Genomic DNA, 8,186 nt, shown 5'->3' with positions numbered 1-8,186 from the left:
GCCAGGAGATTTGGCTGTTTGACTCCTTCTCCTATAGTCCTCTGGGTTGCTCAACATCATCACAAAAATATAGCTCTCGCCGGAGCTGCCTCTGAGCTGAATCAAAGCAAAAAGGGATATTTTCATTCCCTTGAAATCACCCAGGAGGGAGCAGCTTGGTTCCTCTGCTGTCATCTGCAAGCACACCCTCAGTCACCCATGCCCCACCACAGGGCCCATCGTGTACTGCTCTTTTCTGTCTCTCGTAACCTACAAGATGAATGGCTGTAGGAAATTACTAAGGAGACTTGGTTCCCGTATCTACTAATGGCGATAGAGTTACTGAGACCAAGCCACCTTTCTAGTCTACAAATGGGTGCTGCTAAAATCACTAAATGCATACAGCACTCAGTGCAGAGTCTGGGATCTCGCAGGAGCTCCACAAGGGATACTTATTGACTTTTGGATTGTGATTTTTTAAATTAAATTTTATCTTTTCACTTATTCACTTTACATCCCATTCACTCCCCCTCCCAGTCATGCCCCTCACAATCCTTCCTCCATTACCCCTCTCCTTCTCCTCTGAGTGGGTGGGGGCCCCATAGGTATCCCCCCCCACACACCATGGCACTTCAAGTCTCTGAGAGGCTAGTTGCTTCCTCTCCCACCAGTGTCAGACAGGGCAGCCCAGTTAGTAGAACATATCCCACATTCAGGCAGTAGCTTTTGGGATAGCACCTCTTCCAGTTGTTTGGGACCCACATGAAGACCAAGCTGCACATCTGCTACATATGTGCAGAGAGGTCCAGCCTGTGTATGTCCTTTGGTTGGTGGTTCAGATTCTGAGAGCCCTAAAGTTCAGGTTAGTTGACTCTGTTTGTATTCCTGTGGAGTTCCTATCCCCTTCAGGACCCGAATGGATTGTGGTCTTGAATACATCCTTAGAGTTTGTTCATCTATAAATCATGGCTAATAGTACTTCTTTTATAGGACAATGTTGAAATGTCTGGAATTGAGAGATACTAAATAAGTCTACCTAAGTCTGCCTTGTTTAGATTTTCTTCAGTAGCTGCTGGTCCTTCCTCATCTATGTCCACAAAGCCAGGTGCCTTGTCCCCATTCAACCTCACACCTGGGTCTGTTTCATCGATGATTCTTTTTTCCCAAGGCCAAAGCCTTGTATGTTTCCCTAGCAGATGCTGAGTCAAGAAAACTGACTCATCTGAGGTCTTTTCTTCTGTGGATGACAGCAAGAACCACTTGACATGGGAGTGGGTCTTTGCCTTAATGGTTGTCCTTAGCTGCCTTGGATTCAGCCCTTCTCCAGCCTGGGTTTTGTCATTTACTAGGTAGCTGTGGGCTTAGCTGAGGTTCTCAGCTTCTTTAGATCCCAGGTCCCTCATTTGCAGAAGATAGACACTATCTGGGCCATTTCGTAAGAGATGGGTGAAGCCAACAGCTTTATGAAATAGGCACATGGCCTCTTCAAAAAAATGCTGAGTCATTGTAAAGAAGTATTATGGATTTCCTGACTCCCTGAATTTCTGCCAACCTCTAGAGGCACAACCATTTCTTCTGAGACCTTCCATTAGCAAAGATGGGAGGCTGTGACCAAGATTTAGAAACTCTCATTTCAGGGAAGGAAACTGGAGAATGGGGAGAGTATGCAAAGGAGAGGAGAGAAGGCAGAGACTTGAAATTCGAAGGCTCTGTGACTCCATTTTACTTGAAGGATCCAATCACAGCTACATCCTAAATCAAGATATGTGGCCCAGCTGGCCACCTTAACTTGGCCTTTCAGAAGCCCTTAGTCCCATGATGCTGCATCATACGTAAGTGGCAAATAGGTCGGTGTGACTTCAGGTTCCATTCAGTAAATCTCAAGTTTAAGTTTTACGTATCATCTTGTGTCAAAGGATATTAGGGAACTTAAAACACCATTACTGTGTTTAAGGGGCACGGTATCCTAATGAAGACAAGATGTAGATACAGAGGCCGAATGCCCTGCACAAGATGCTTCTGTGAGGTGTCCATTGCTAGGAGCCCCGAGGAGCGGAACAGTGCCAGCAAGTGTGGCTGAGGAAAGAAGCGAAGAATCCACAGTTGGAAATGGTGTCTTAGGTCACTTCCCTGAAAGTAGAGACTGAAATAAAGGTTGATATACAAATGGCTTATTGAGGAACTGCTTCCAGGAGAAACAGGTATGAGCAGGGAGCAGGGCAGACTGAGAAAGACAAGACTGTAGTTTCCACTGGCATATAGCTTTAGCTAGATACTCCAGGGAGTGCTGGAGCTTTAAGTACATGGCAAGGTTACATTTTGCTTGCTTACCATCACAAGTCTATAAGGATAGCCTGATACAAGGTAGGCGCACTGGAAACTTCCTTTGAGAATGACTGTAAGCCAGAGATAAGATGAGGCTAGCAAAAGGAGTATGTGGGCTGGGGCTCCAGATCTGTGGACAGAGTGCTCATCTAGCATGCAAGAGGCCCTGGTCCCAACCCCAGCCTGACTTATAGTGGTGTGGTAGCAAATTCTTGTCATCCTAGAAGTCAGGAGGCAGAGGCAGGAGGAAAGATAATAGACCCTGACTTAAAACAACAACAACAACAACAACAACAACAACAACAACAACAACAGAGCTTAGAGAAGAGATGGATAGATCCAGCTGATACCAGAGTAGACTGGAAGGAAGGCACAAGAAAGACTTTGAAGGTCAGACAAGAACACATAGGCTGGCATTGTGCTGTTGGTAAGTGACTGTGTCCTGGAGTCAATGTGGTGGCACAGGGGACAGGATTCTAGGTGCAAGCAATATGTCAAAGAGACATATAGGAAGGCTCCAGGAGCAGGCATTCCTTGCAGAAGGCACTGGTGTGTGTGAATGGACAGACAGTAGCTGCTGTAGGATCCACTTGGCTCTCAGTCTGAGTCCAGTACCCCTGTGGGGAAGTCAGGCGCCATAAGAAGCAGGCAGGAGGCTTTTTCTGCTCTCCAGTCTGAGGTCTCCTGCCTGCTGTCAGGGCTGCTAGGATAACGAGTGGTTCCCTGGCCTTTACTCTGCAGAAGCCTTTGAAAATGCTCATTAACCAAGCCTCCCCACTCCTACCTAGGGCCTGGGAGGTCTCGCTCTCTTTAGGCATTGTTGGGAAGCAGCACTGAGCATGCTCACTGGGGAGGTAGAGCTGGTTAATAGTGCACTTGCAATACGTGTGGAGATTGAGGCAAGCCCCCATGGCGGCAGTACTGCTAGCTTAGGATAGTCCCTGGGAACCCAGAAGCTGTTGGTAAGTCTGATGACCTGAGATTGGGCCACTACAGTCTATTGGCATGGTTTGTTCTAATTGAAAACTCAGCAAACAGAGACCAGGCTGGATTGGGTAATTCAGTGGTTGCCTTGGTTGCTACTCTTCATATTCTGAAGCCAGAGCATGCAGTTCTGAAATTAGGGTGAGGACACCTCAGATACAGGCTTAAGGAGTTGTATTTACTCTGATGGGCTTTTCCCCCCTGTGTCTGGGGCTATGATCTTCTCCTTGCAGGAGATGAGAGACCCGCCTACTTGTGATCTTGAATGTATCTTTGTTTCTCTGGTGCCACAGTCACAGGCTGGTATAATGAGCAGAAAGAAGGCAGGCATTCAACAGGAACCTTGGATTGAGATCCTCAGAAAATAAGATCACCTTCCCCAGGGACCAGGTTCTCATTTGACTGGCCTCCCTCAATGGTACTCCTACTTGCTACGATTCATTTCATGTTAGAAGCAAATTCCAAAGCACCTGTCACATATTAAACCTGTTGTACCCCTACTCCCACTATCTCTTTCTAATCTCTATATCTGTCTGTCTATCCATCTATCTACTATCTATCATCTGTCTATCATCTATCTATCTATCTATCTATCTATCTATCTATCTATCTATCTATCTATCTAAATGCAAGAGTGTCCTGTGGTCTCTGTTTTCAGGCTCTGGCTCAAGGCAATGCCCTGTTCTAGTAGCTGATTGTTTATACTTGATTTGTAGTTGTGAGATCTGGCTGTTTCTAGTTAGGGCTAGTTACAGATCACAACACACACACATTCACACACACATACACACACACACACTCCCTTAACTGATCTGATCTATGGTACATTCAGGACTCCCAGTATAATCTAGATGCTTCTTTTGGTTTTAAAATTTAATCTTCCCATTTTGTTGCAACTGGATGGATGAGCCAACAGACTGCATAGATAAGTCCAAGCTGCTGGGGATGGCATTTGCTTAGAAGTTTGACAAGAGCTGCCCTACCAGGGAAGACCATGCTAGCTCATTGGGTGCTAAGCTGCAGACTACAAATGCAAGGGTCAGTATTGGGAGCCTTAGACCTCCCTCCCAGCTCTCTGCTGTGTGACCCCAGACAATTTTCTCCACTCCTCTAGACTCACAGAAATGGAGGCAAGGGTGTATGCCTTTGTGTCGGATAACTAAAGAGATGACAGATCAATCACAGTAGCTGCCATTGCTGGAGGGTCTATTTATGTCCAGTTCTTACAAGTGTAACACAGTAGCCACTTGAGGGACTTGGAGGTTTTAGCTGTGAGGGGGTGTGGCTTGGAGGTTTTCCACTCTTATAGCCTATTCCTCTTCATGCCATTCTTTGTTGAAGGAGGTGTCCACTTCCCAATACTACTAGTCATTCTGAGGACTATACTCCAGTGGAGACACACTGTCCCCAGACTTCCCAACCTCATTGGCCAGGTCTGCCTCATTTTCGTCTCTCGTTCCTGGAGAGTTGCCATTCAGGAAGTCTGTTCCTCAACCGGATCAAGGCAGACTCTAAGTAAAATATAGATGTTTATCAAAGATCTTTGGCCCGGTGCCTGATTGATTCAAAGTATTATTTAAGAAACTCTTTTTTGAATCCTCTCCCCCTTTAAAAGGAAGAAGAAGAAGAAGAAGAAAAACTCAGGAGCTTTACCTCCCTGTTTTCCTTCTCAATTTGTCTTAGAAGTACTTTGGCATTGGCCTTCTTGTGTACTGCAACCTTAAGAGGGCTGGAAACATTCTGAGAAGCTCAAGTTTGGTACCTCAGAGGGGCACGGGCTGGCAGTCATGGGGGGGAAAAGCCCAACTTGAAGCTGTCTAGATGAAACTTGGTTTGATTTTTACAGTGGAATCAGGCATTAAAATAGCAGAGAGTCACAGCCAGCTATTTCAGAGATTATTTCATAAGGGTTTGATGAGAGACACTCTATTAGCTTCTCTCTCAATTATTTTCAGACGCAGTGGGTATGAATGATTCCATTCTAAACGGTGAGAAGTATGCCAGGGCACTCGTAACTGTCTCTGCTTTCTTAAGAATAGTATTTTATTTCTCATCAGGCCTTCAGAGCAGCCTCGCCAGTGCTTTTGATAGATCATCTTATGGGGTACTTGGCAACAGGAAAATGCATCACAGATGTAGCAGAATAACCGGAAGGAAAGTATTTATAACTAGGTGACAAATGAAAACCATTTCCACAGAGAACCTGATGCACAGAGCTTATTGTTGTAAGGAGTTCTGCAAACTTCTTAAAGATGTCTGAATTAGAAATGATTAAAAAAGCTGCTGGAGCTCTAAATTAGCTGGGATGAGAGTATCGGCCTCATCGAGAGAGTGTTGCTGAGCTGGGGTGACTGAAGAAGAAATCAGGCAACTTTAGAAAGAGCCCTGTCTCAGGATTTACACCTGACATTTCTCTCTGCTTTACAAGGACACAGGGATGGGGATGGGGTAAGAGGACAGGACCAGTCAGAAGGGATGGCTAGGTTTTATTCACAGCATCAAGATAAGAGACTGTGAAATTAATTTTGATTAAACTGTATAAACAGCTACCCCTGAAATGTTGTTATTCATTGCCCTCCTATACAGAGATTTATATTTGGTCTTTATTTACACTGAGTTTATTAAAAAGGGAGAAATGAGCTATCTTGGGAGGGCAGCTATGTGAAAGAACACAGGCTTTTGGAGATTGGCTCAGCTGGTAAATGGAGCGGTCATGAGGATCTGAGTTAGAATCACCAGCATCTGTGTAAAAAGCTTGTGTGGTTACATGAAGTTGTGGTCCTAGTGCCACGGGAAGAGACAGTGGGATCTTTGGAGTTACTGGCCAGATACTCTAGCTGAATTAGTGTGCTCCAGGTGCACCGAGAGATCCTGATTCAAAAAATCAACTTGTAGTGTTCACACACATGCATGACACAAAAGATCATGTGTGTGTGTGTGTGTACCCATGCACATGAGACACACACACATACACACATGTACACACACACACACACACACACCCCACAGATCCATGGCTCTTAGAGTCAGTTCTGTAGCCTTAAGGCTTATCATAGAATACCCTCCTTTTAGCTTCTTACAGGAGTAAAGGTGACCTATGTAAAGCGCCAGCACACAGTAGGTTCTTTATATTACCCCTGGAATGCATGTTAACCATGGCTGATTGAGAAGCTGACTTGATTCTAATACAGGAACAATGTGGAGAGGTTGTTGTGGATGAGAATGGGACTCTTTCCTTAGTAAGGTCACTAGTTCAGGTCGGGGCAGTCTTCACTTAGTGATGCCGGACTGCAAGTACACCAGTGAATGGTTGCATATCAACATTTCAAAGCTGTTGACTCCAAGGTATTTCTAGCTTGGAAATTTCCATGAATTCAAGCCTTATACAAAGTGCAGTGTGGAGGTTGCAAGCTGGAAAAATTACCTGGCTTTTTACCAAGTCTTTTTAATGGCATTATTCTTCAGTCTCTGTTTCTTAGACTGACTGGGCCAGAGTAAACTGATGCTTGTGGTGTGGAAAACCTTGCTCTGGCAGTCAATCAGAGTTCCCTTAGGAGGGAGTGTAAGTCTCTACTTAGGAACCAAGACTCTCTGAGTTTGTGACACTCAAAGCAACACATCATAGACCTTGCCATGAATTTGTTGAGTGTAGTGTTGAGTGGGGCCATCACCTCTGGAGATATTTGGTTAGTGACTGGTACCGATCTGAGGCATGAACCTAGGAGTCCAAGCTGCCCAGGCCTGACTCGGCCTGGCCCACCATGCTACACTGAAGACCCATGGAAACCCAAGAACATTTTTGTGATGCTTTTATGGCACTAAAGCCCCTCCCTAAGTGCAAATCTCATTTGTTTAGTAAGAGAAGAGGCAAGAAATAGCCTTGAGCTAATTCAATATTTTGCCTCTAGAAGACAGATAACCTAAAAGAAATGGTTCTGAGAACCTTAAATAACTTCAAATACCAAATTTATCTCCTTCCCACTACTCAGAGATATAAAGGCTCAATCATAAATCTGAGTTTGGCTTTACAAAAGGGTATATTAAATAAATTATATATCAGAGCTGTGTATGTAGTTTTGTGTGTCTACGTATATCAAATAATAGTTTTAAAAGACTCAAGAGAATGACTAGAGTGAAGGAAAAATAATACAACACAGTTAAGATTAAACAAAGCAGGTACAGTGCCTGCCGTAAATGGCTTTGCAGTTATGCAGTGAAGTCAGTCAGCTCCTAGCAGCCAGAATAAAAAGAGAAGCACAATTAGTTACAGGTGTCATGTTTTCACAAGGTGAAAGAAAAACACTTGCTCCAGAGAACGTTTGCAGACACTACAGATGGGGAGCCAGCCCACAAGATGCTGAGCGATGGAGCAGACAGTAACATTCCAGGGAAAAGGCAAGATGGGGGATTTTGTTAACTCATGCAGCGGAATGTGTGCATCGTGTTTACCACACCAGGATCTTGGAATGCATGTTGTAATGAATGTTTATGTCTTTCCCAAATTTATATGTGTTGATACTTAAACTCCAGTCTGGTGGTGCAAGGAGGCGGTGTCTTTGAGAAGTACTTAGTTAGGCTAGGATAGCAGAGCAGTCATGTATGGGGGTGGTGTCTTATAAAGAAGCCCTGGCGATCTGTCGGCTCCTTCCCCCAGACAAAGGCAGGGTTAAGAAGAGCTGGCTATCCTAGAAGTGGGTCCTCTGTAGACACTCTTCATGCATCGTGGTCTTCCCAGACTCCAGAACTGTAAGAAATTAACTGCTCTTCCTAAGCTTCCAGCCTCTGGCATTTTGCTATGGCAATCAAATGAACTGTGACAGGGTAAGACAATAGCCAAGACTCTTACAGCCCTCAGTGTTGCTGCATGTCACATAGTTGGTTCTTATAGATTTGGCAGT

The sequence above is a fragment of the Grammomys surdaster genome, unplaced genomic scaffold, assembly GCF_004785775.1.
Source record: "Grammomys surdaster isolate TR1022 unplaced genomic scaffold, NIH_TR_1.0 130, whole genome shotgun sequence".
In the NCBI taxonomy this organism is placed as follows: domain Eukaryota; kingdom Metazoa; phylum Chordata; class Mammalia; order Rodentia; family Muridae; genus Grammomys; species Grammomys surdaster.
Note: the sequence above shows the minus strand (reverse complement) of the source record.